The sequence below is a fragment of the Leptidea sinapis genome, chromosome 3 (genome assembly GCF_905404315.1).
Source record: "Leptidea sinapis chromosome 3, ilLepSina1.1, whole genome shotgun sequence".
Classification (NCBI taxonomy): domain Eukaryota; kingdom Metazoa; phylum Arthropoda; class Insecta; order Lepidoptera; family Pieridae; genus Leptidea; species Leptidea sinapis.
This window is the reverse complement of record NC_066267.1, coordinates 383,526-394,234: the sequence shown is the minus strand read 5'-3', so window position 1 is coordinate 394,234 and position 10,709 is coordinate 383,526. Positions and strand designations below refer to the sequence as shown.

General features: G+C 37.2%; 1 long non-coding RNA gene across 1 annotated transcript; it reads right to left on the bottom strand.

Moving 5' to 3' along the window:
* Window positions 1-59: 59 nt before the first annotated feature.
* LOC126979501 (uncharacterized) lies at window positions 60-2,819 on the bottom strand. Its single transcript, XR_007732827.1, has 3 exons — window positions 2,489-2,819; window positions 2,199-2,411; window positions 60-1,973 (listed from the first exon to the last, which is right to left on the bottom strand). It is a non-coding gene; the product is annotated as an uncharacterized LOC126979501 (long non-coding RNA).
* Window positions 2,820-10,709: the final 7,890 nt, after the last annotated feature.

The window sequence follows — 10,709 nt, the reverse complement described above, 5'->3', positions numbered from 1 at the left end:
ATAATAAATATAAGGTACTATAAAAGTAGGATTTATGAGTACATAAATGAAAAATATGCTTGATATAAACTCTTTATTCATAATTCTCTCTTACAACTACAGCATCAAGGAATATTGTGGGCTGATACCTAGCCCACCCGAGATACCACACCAATGTCATTAAATGTGCACAGCCCCCAACCGTTCTTCTTCCAACTAAACAATTACAGCAATATTCTAGTATAGCTTTTCTTCCAGACTCATTATTTTCAATTAATATATAAACATAGTATATTTTGTTTGAAATGTGTTTGGATTTAATTTTACCTTTTATTAGAGAATTATTACCGCTTCCTCTCAAACCATACTCTAAAACATTTATGTTTTCTTTGCTTATTTCAATTCTATATCCTCCATGAAACCTTGTATGTTCACTATAATAGGATCTTGCTTGTCGGATCTGGTATGTTCCTAAGGCAAATAATATTATTTCACTATATTCTAGATGGGGAAATATAAAATTATTATTGGAATGAGCTGAAATACTAGTAAAATCAGATGATTTTCTATTCATGATGATGGTTTATCATATTTACATAATCAGAAATATTATTATTTTTAATGGAAATGGTTCCCTAATAAGGTTAATAATTTGTTCAGCATCATTCCTATTTTTTAATCGAACACCGAATTTATTTAAGAGGCTTGCAGCTATACTGAACATTTGCATCATATGGGGTACAGATTTATTAAAGAAATCTTGTCTAAATATTTTGTAGTCTCGTTTGAAGTAGCCATTAACTACTTCTACTACCCAACGGCATATGGTCACGCAGCGACTCCTATTTGCTTGTTCAGTGGTTAGCTGATGTTCACCCTCAAGCAGCGAATCTGGCATATATGTTTTAAAGTTGCAAGCATCTAACAAATGAATTGAATCTCTAAATCCCCTGTCTAGAACAAAAATATTATTGTTTTGAAAGTATTGTCTGAGAGAAAAGTTTTCATCTCTGAAAAGAGACTTCATTATATCTGCATCAGATGTGGTAGGTTTGTATGGGCCAAAGCAATCTACAATATAGCCATCAGGAGCCACCAGCAAAAATGGTTTTTACAAGTTTTTATATTTATGTAATGAATATGTGTCCTTTTGGAACATATAATTTGAACTTTTATTTATATAAATGTAGGCCATCACATATAATTATTGTATTTTCATTATTTCTTTATAAATTGCATTTGGTATCATCAAATTATGTTGCAACAATTGCTGTCGAGATATGTGTTGCAGTCCCAGATTTCTAGGAACAAAATCCTGCACTAATATTTCTCTAACTGAGTCCATTAGTCTTTCTAAGGTTCACCTTGGAACCATTAATAATTGGGATAAGTGTTCATCTGAGTCACCAGTTCTCATCTTTATTAAAAGTGCTCCTAAGCCCAAAATGCCTCTATGTGCTTCAATGAGTCGAGGAATTTCATATAATATCCGCTCAAATTGAGCTTTACTCATTCCAAGCCAGTAATGAAATAAATTCTCATCAATTCTTTGAATAGTTTCCATACTTGAAAAATCTAAAAATGTGTTCGAAGCATTGATAAGAGAAAAAGCATGTTCTATTTGTTGAGCCGTAAATGTACTATTTTCTGAATTGTACAGCATATCCCAATCTGTACTAAATGTATGTTCAATGTAAATACAAGCATTTATAGGCAAGTAATATTTGTGCTGGCTCAGAGATCCTATGTAGATCTCTGGTTTGGCAGCCAGAAAAAACACAATGTGCTGCAGTATTACCGCTCGTCTATAATGTGGTAAACTAATTAATGTAGGTTCATCACCATGCTCCTCAATGTTAGGAGGGCTTTGAGGTTCTTGGGGTGGAGGCTCTAACTCTGGCACTGGTTGTGCTTGCTCAATATCTTATTGCATATTGCGCATTGCAGCCCTTTTGAGTCATAACCAACATGCATGACATGTCTGATGAGGTTGCCTGAAACAAAAATTCAACATTATATATATATTATAACAAATGTTTGGGCTCATTATCATTATACACAAAGAAAAGAACCAGCTGCTAAAAAACAAGTTTAGATTAGAGTGATTAATTAAATAAATATCCCCGGACAATTGAACATGGCCTCCACGAACTCCACAAACATAACCGTCCTTTTGGAGAAGTCGGGTAAAAAGTACATAATAAACAATTCATAATTACCGGGCGTGGAGCTATTCTATTTTCAAATTCTATATGTATTGATTGTTGTAAGCGAGATGGATTCTCTCTCACAATGCGGTCGCGTTTGCGATTCCGCAAAGAACACCCACAAAGTGTAACTAACATGTATGTGGCTACGAGAGGATGAGGCGAGTTGACATATTGCATTGCCAATTGGTTGCAGGCATCACATATGTAATCTTCCTCGGTGATCTAAAATAAATATAAGAGTTATATTATGATGTGTGACAGTTGTTGTTATTTGTATTAAAAGATGTTTAAGTACGTACTATTATTAAAGGATTCCACTCGCAGATCGTAGAAATCACTCTCGTATCAAGATTAAGAACGAGATGACGACGAAATGTCTCAATGCGAATGTTACAATTAACACATTGCAATAGCAGAGCTTATTGTGAGGACTCCATGATGTCTTTCACAAACAATCCAATCCAAGAAGCAATATCGGTGTCCAGATGTCGAGCGCACAAAATAGTCGTAGTTATCAGTCCGTAAACAAAGCCAGGGTTAAAACAATAGAAGGATATCGAAAACAGTACGTAGGTATCACAATTCACAAGAACAAGGCAAGCGAGTAAGATGCGAATGATCGCCGGCTGTCAATCAATAGGTAACCCGGGTCGATAACAAATGATGTTCCGTTGTAAGCATTAAAAAAAAACAAAAATTGTACATATTATGATTTTTTTATTTTTAGCATAGTTTCATTTATAATTATTTTTAACATAATTTTATCGCTATTATATTATAGTTTAATATAATTACAAGTAATAACTTGACAGAAAACGAAAATATTTCTTTTTTAAAAACCAAGTCATTTTATACGTGAAATGAATCGTGGATGCAGGGTGCGTTCTGAACAACGCAACGTAGAGAACATATAAAAGACAACAACGAAACTAAAATATATTGATCTTTTTTGTGTGGCTATTTAAAGACACATTTCTATGTTTTTCGATGCCTTAAAATATTAGGGAATTTTTCCTACTAATGGCATATCGGGACGCCACCTTTTATCATCTGGTACGATTTGGCCATAGTTCTTTGCACTTGACATTCTTCATATAAAATTATCGAATTTAATATATTAAAACGATTAAAAAATAATTTAGAAGCAGTTGTTTGACAGCAGTAAAGTAAGTAAACGAAATAAAATAGGTACTCTATGCTGTTGCGTTCCTTGGAGTTTTCTTTTACGGAGAAGCAAACTGTGCAAGAATATCCTTATTTTTATGGAATAGGAGGACAAACGAGCGTAAGGGTCACCTGATGTTAAGTGATCACCACCGCTCATATTCTCAAGCAACACCAGAGGAATCACAGGAGTGCTGCCGGCCTTTAAGAAGCCTACTCGAATAGCATTATCAGCACACAGAAATGTATAAAATCGCAAGAAAGAACGCCTGTCTGAACAAATTAACGTTTTTTTTGGGATTTTATGACCTGGTAACTAAGACCTTTAAGTCAAAATTAACGTCATTATACTGAGTCTACCAAGAGGAATGTCATCCACGTCTGAGAAAAATGCTGCTTGATGAAATGAGAGATTCTAGAGGCGAACTAAGTCTAATAGTCATATTATGTACACATCTGTTACATTGTACAAGGATTTCATTTTATCTTTCTCTTTAATAGATCGGAAAGCAGAAATAATATAAAAATAAAGTTGAGGTTTGAATTACGAATATGTACCCAGCCTTGCCAAAATTTGGCAAACTATGCAATGGTGCTGGACAAGTCAAATGAAGAAGGTAAGTCTCCTGGGCTAAGATTTCAGTATCTGAAATTTGCTGATTCGCATACTATAACGAAGGTACTACTATACTATTGTACAGGATGTCCTAGAACGTAACGCTAACCTGGCATCGGGGGAAAGGTCCCCTTATGATGAGCCAGTTATGCTTGTATGTTTTAATGCTGTTGCGGCCTCGAGAGAGGCCAAACTAGTTTTTACGGAATCAAACAAACTTGAAACTAATGTTTTTTAAAGAAAAATAAGTAAATATCATCGTTACAATATGTGTATGCTTTTAATTAGCTATCCCTTAACTTTGACTACTCGTACTAAAGAGCAGCCGATTAGATTAGTAAAAAGAAATCGAGGGTTGTAACGAATCGAGCGCTTCAGATTGAGGTTCAAGTTAATTATATGTAGTAAAGTGTGCATTTCAATAATCTAACAATTTGAGCGTCACATAAGGAAATCGGAAAGTCACAAAGCTTCAATAAACAAATTTGAAGCCGTCAGGTAAAGGGAATTCCTCCACATAATATTCAGAATATGGGTCAGGATGACAAGGACATTACGATGAACCGTCTTTATAATAATCAGACGCGCCTGAGTATTTTATGGTCACGATTTTTTTTTGCATTTTCAAAAATCGTTCATAACTTTTGGTCACGTCCAAATCATCAGTCTTTTGAATAGGAGCTACAATGGGGTTCACTTAATATCTCGTTACCCTTCGTATGGCCACCCCCACCATGCAAACCGGCAGATTAATATTTTTCTGTGATGAGGAACACTATTAAAATTATCTGGAGCGCTTGAGTATTTCTTCATAACTGTTTTAGGGTTCCGTAGCCAAATTACAAAAAACGGAACTCTTTTGGATTCTTCATATCTGTCTGTCTGTGCGTCCGTATGTCACAGCCAATTTTTTCAGAAAATACAACCACTGTTTTTTTGTTGAAACTTGGTAAGAAGATGTATTCTGTGAGCCGCATTAAGATTTTCACACAAAAATAGAAGAAGAAAAAGTTTTGGGTAGTTTTAGTAGGTTTTAGTTTTCAACCACCGACGAAAACAGTGATCGACTGGCAACGGCTGGAAAAGGATCTCGAGTCTATCAAGTCCGACGACCTTGACCTTATACCGGACGTCATCGACTCGGTCGACACGGCTCACAGTGCTATCTCTCATGTGACGTCACATATACAGAATAGGATCAAGGCCTGCTCCAGGCAGGTTCCGACGATGCAACCGCATCGCCTAAACCTGCCACCAGAGGTCAGGAACTTACTCACACAGAAGCACAGAGCCACTAGACTTTACGATAGGTATCCGTCGATCGAGAATAGGCGCCACCTCCGCTACCTACAGCGGGTGGTACGGGAACGTATCGCGGAACTCCAAGTTTCCGAGTGTCCAGCTCGCTCAGTACGCTGACGACACGGCACTCTACTTTGGCTCCAACCGCTCAACCTTGAGCAATAACATTAAAGTGCTTCAAGCCGCCGTGGATGAACTAAAGTACCCGTCACGAGAAGCTATAAATTATGTAAACAAGCATCTTTTACTAAGTAAACATTTTATACTGCGAGATAATAATAAATTGACCCTATTCAATCGACATGAAATATAGACGGGTTATATGAAAGTAACAACCTATTTAATTTAGTCGGATCATATTTTAACGACGCAAAGCGCTATCGTTTGTTTTTCTTGGTACCGGAGCACGTCCGTCGCAGGGATTGTAAACTATAGGGACGCCATTTTGAAATAAACGCGTCATTCGAGTTTCGAATGCGTACGAGTTTGTTTCATTGCTTTGCATATATCGCGGATCTGGATGTTATTGTTAATTTTGTTAATGTTTCGTTATCACTTTTTATTGTTATTACTTTAATTGTTGCGTTAATTTTATTCGTTATTACGTATAATGGAGCCAGTACATCTAAGGAAATAAATTCGCCACGAAAAAAACGTCAAAAGGTGCGTAATACAATTTATCTAAAATATATAATAAGTAAAAAGAAAGAGTTGTTTGTTCAAACGCGCTAATCTTTGGAAACTTAAGGTTAATATTAGAAGTAGGTTTTAAATTCTGAAGTAATTGGTTAGGTTAATTTATATACCTGGAGATATAGCTTGAGCTTCGTGTGACAAGTGACTACAGGTGATTTTTACAGGTGACGAGCTTTACGGCTAATGAGAAAAATATGGTGATCAACGTATATAAGTACGTGAAAGAAAATTGGCCATCGAATGAATATCCCTACAAAGCTGAAATAAATAATAAAACAGCATCGATTTTGGGAATTGGCATAGCATCTGTGTATAATATATTAAAGGAATATAAATCAGAAGAGGGAATAAAATCACTTTAGAGACTGGGCGTTTGGCGATTAAATAAAACAACTGCTTGACTGTGAGGAATATGTGGAAGATTTATGGAAGATATGATTTATTAAAAGTTACACGATATATATATATATATATATATATATAAACAAAATCCTTAAAACTAGTTACCCAATTACAATCGTTACTTAAAAAATATTTACAAGTTCAGAAAATACACACCAATACTAGAGCTTACATTTTAACCAATAGTAAAACGTTTCATTCAATAAAATTTGAGAATAATATTATGTGTTCTATCACGCTCTAAAACTAATGCTATCGCAGTTTGTGTAAACTCGCGTCGAACCTCGATCATACGATGTCAATGAGCATTCCTACACCTACGGCTGTTGCTCATTGATTAAAATTGCATGAATAGCGATCGACGCCCGAATCCCGACGCGTCATTCGAGGACACTCGGCCTTACTATGCGGTTGTGTAACGCGGAGTATATGACTGATCACGTGAGTATATCTGCGATCGTCGAGAGAAAGTACGATGCTTGAAACTTCACTGCGATGACTACTGGTGATCTGTATGATTCTATGAGTTGATGTACAGCATTATGAAATGGTTCTTATCAGAGCTAATGTTACGTTATACAAAATAAAATGTTCTTATCAGAGCTAATACTACGTTATATAAAATAAAATGTTCTTGTCAGAACGAATCTTTCGGCATACGCTTATTACAGTTATTATGCACGATTACTATTTCTACGATCTATAATGCTACGTTACAAGTTAGATATTAGACATTTGTGTTAATTGATATTATTGGTAGTAGGTACAGCTACATCACCTATCAAGTCTAAAGACGGGCCTAAATTTTATCAGAAAGTAGACGATTTTGATAAATCCGTAATTAGGAAGAAAATTCACAGTTTCTTTTTAAATGGCCAATTACCAACAATTCCCGAGATTCTTCAGGCAGTCAATGACGATGAAGATTTGACAAATTTTAGCGAAACAACTCTCAGGCGGCTGATAAAGCATTTAAACTTTAAATATATAAAACGACAGCGAAATAACGCACTTATTGATAGAGATGACATAACAATATGGCGGCGAAAATATTTGAAATCTATTAAAGACTATAGACAACAAAATCGCCAGATATTTTACATGGATGAAACATGGGTGAATGCAGGTTAGTTTGTTTTTTTTTATTGCAGTGAAACGGCAGACTACCATACGGTTCGCCTGATTGTAAGCAAATACCGTCGCCTTTACCGTGAAGTGATGTGTATAATACTGCAAATCTATTTGCAGAATATAACCCACGCACCGCCGACCTTGAGACATTAGTTCTTAAGGGCTATCACAAGTGTGTATTAATAATAATATACTTGAACTCTTTTACTGCGCAAGACGCTAATTAACAAATGTTTAATTGTTTTTACAGGACATACCGTAAATAAAACTTGGGCAGACAAACAAGTTAAAAGTAAGAAGCAGGCTTTCCTAGAAGGACTTAGCATTGGTGCACGTAACCCAACGTCAAAATGTAAACGATTAATAATTACCCATATCGGCAATGAGAACGGTTTTGTAGAGGGCGGTGAAAATATATTTGAATGCAAGAAGACGGGATTACCATGAATCAATGGATGCAACACATTTTGAACAATGGTTTGAAAACGTTCTCCCAAAACTTGGAGAAAATGCAGTAGTGATAATGGACAATGCACCATACCACTCAATGCGTCTTGAAAGAATTCCTACTACCGCCTGAAAAAAAATGATATACAAAATTGGCTTGTAAGTAAGAATATTTCTTACGACGACAATGAAATTAAGACTGAATTACTGCTAACAGTAAAAAATGTTAAAGACAATTTTAAAACATATGTAGTGGACGAGCTCGCAAAAAAATATAAGGTGGAGGTATTAAGACTCCCGCCATATCATTGTGAGCTTAATCCAATTGAGCTAATTTGGGCCAACGTAAAAGGATATGTTGCTCGCAAAAATACAAATTTTAAATTTGACGAGGTAAAACAATTATTACAAGAGGGACTGCAGCAGATTACTTCGGAAAATTGGAAGCGTTGTGTGGAGCATGTTATCAAGGAAGAAGATAATTTTTATTCCAAAATCGATGAGATGATTGATAAAACTGTAGACAGTTTCGTGATACATGTCACTGATTCTGACACAGAAATGGAAACATCGGAATCTGACGAATAATTATTCTTAAATAATATATGTTAATTAATATTTGTTACTTAATAATTTATTAAATCTTAAATAAATTCATTTTTTTTGGTGGTCCAAATGTTGTGAACTCCTGAACACTTGTTTACAAAATTTATAGCTTCTCATGACGGTTACTTTAGGCAACTGGTTCAGAAAATGGCGGATTGAAGTGAACCCCACCAAGAGTGCAGCAGTACTCTTCGGTAATGCGAATAGCATCCGCGCTAAAAAACAACCGACCGATGTTATTAAACTGTATGAAACACCCATACCGTGGGTGAAGGATAACAAATACTTAAGAGTCACGTTCAACAGCAATATGAACTTCAAGAAACATATTGATACGGTATGCAATAGAGCCCGATTTGTCCTCAGTCGCCTTTATCCACTTGTGTGTGGGCGAAGCAAACTTCCGCTCAAACACAAAGACACGGTGTACAAAACCATCGTACGGCCCATACATCATACGCAAGCGTCGTTTTCGCGCACACCCGACCGAGCTACTTACGTCGCTTGCAAGTAGTTCGAAATAAATTCACGCGCATGGCAACCGGAGCCCCGTGGTTCATCCGAAACGTAGACCTTCACCGCGACCTAGAGCTTCCTATGATAGCTCAACACTTTAAAGAGATCTCGCGACGCTTCTTTGACAAGGCACCTAACCATCCCAACATCTTGGTTAGGAAGGCATGTGGGTACACCCCCCTTCACCATAGTCTCATCCCAATAAGACGTCCCAGACACGTCACGGTAGACCCGGATGACGACATCACCATCGCGAACGCGACACCCACACAAACACCGACACAGACACGCACACACCGCCTTCGCAGGCGTAGGCGCGGTCAACCACCGCAAACCACTGGCACTCGTCACTCTGACGATGGCCAGTGGCCCGCACCCTAGATACACCACACATTGTTTTGATACCCGACGAGGCGTTAGTCCTCGTCCTGTAATCGTTTCACTACACTCACTCCCACACGGACTGACATACAACACTTACACAATCACAAACACAATCCACAAACAGACACAAACACTAACATACATGCACACAACATTCCCATTACTTACATACATATAAACATACATACATACAATCATAATCACATACATACACACCTACATACATTACACAAAACATCACAACACTCGCCGGCAAATGTGTTCTTCTCATCTTCATCTTCATTCTCTCTCCTTCCCACAAGCACACAGCCGGTCCGAGGTTCGAGTCTCCTTAGGAGACGCCCCGCTACTGTTGTTGCGTAGTCTTTGCGGCCTCCACGGCCCACGTCCTACTTCGCTGTGAAAGCCAGGGCTAACAGCACAGAGGAGGTTTTAGTTGGTATGGGGCGTCCGCTTACGCGGTCACTCGAGTCCGACATATTACGCCCTGTTCCGGGGCGAAAATACGTAACAGTATTTCCTCCTCTCAAAAAAAAAAACCCGACGCGTCAGTCGAGTACGCTCGGCCTTGCTGTGCGGTTGTATAACGCGGAGCATATGACTGATCACGTGAGTATATCTGCGGTCGTCGAGAGAACGTGACGATGCTTGTACTTCGATGAGCTGACTACTGGTGATCTATATGATTCTATGAGTTGAATTTCAGCATTATGAAATGGTTATTATCAGAGCTAATATTACGTTATATATAATAAAATGTTCTTTTCAGAACGAATCTTTCGGCATACGCTTATTACAGTTATTATGCACGATTAATATTTCTACGATCTATAATGCTACGAAGGTATTACGTTACAAGTTAGATATTAGACATTTGTATTAATTGATATTATTGGTTGTAGGTACAGCTACAGGAGTCCCCTTCAAGTGAAACGCACCGGCAACTTGATGTGTCGGCCTGTCCTTGACATTTTGATAGGCTGGGACGTCAAGTTGTTCGTAGGGTCCGGTAACGTGGTATTTTGGGTATTGGTGGTATGTTTTTCAGGTATGGTATTGGTAAGGTTTTGGGTAACTTGTACAGGTAAAGGTAATGAATATAATGTATTGTTTTCTTCAGTTTCATTTAATAAATATGCAGGTTTTAAACGGTCGATCGATATGTTTGTTTGTCGACCTGGTAACTGAATGGTATAAACTGTACCGCTTCGTTTGATAAGACAACCTCATGAAAACTATGGGAGTTAAACGGATAC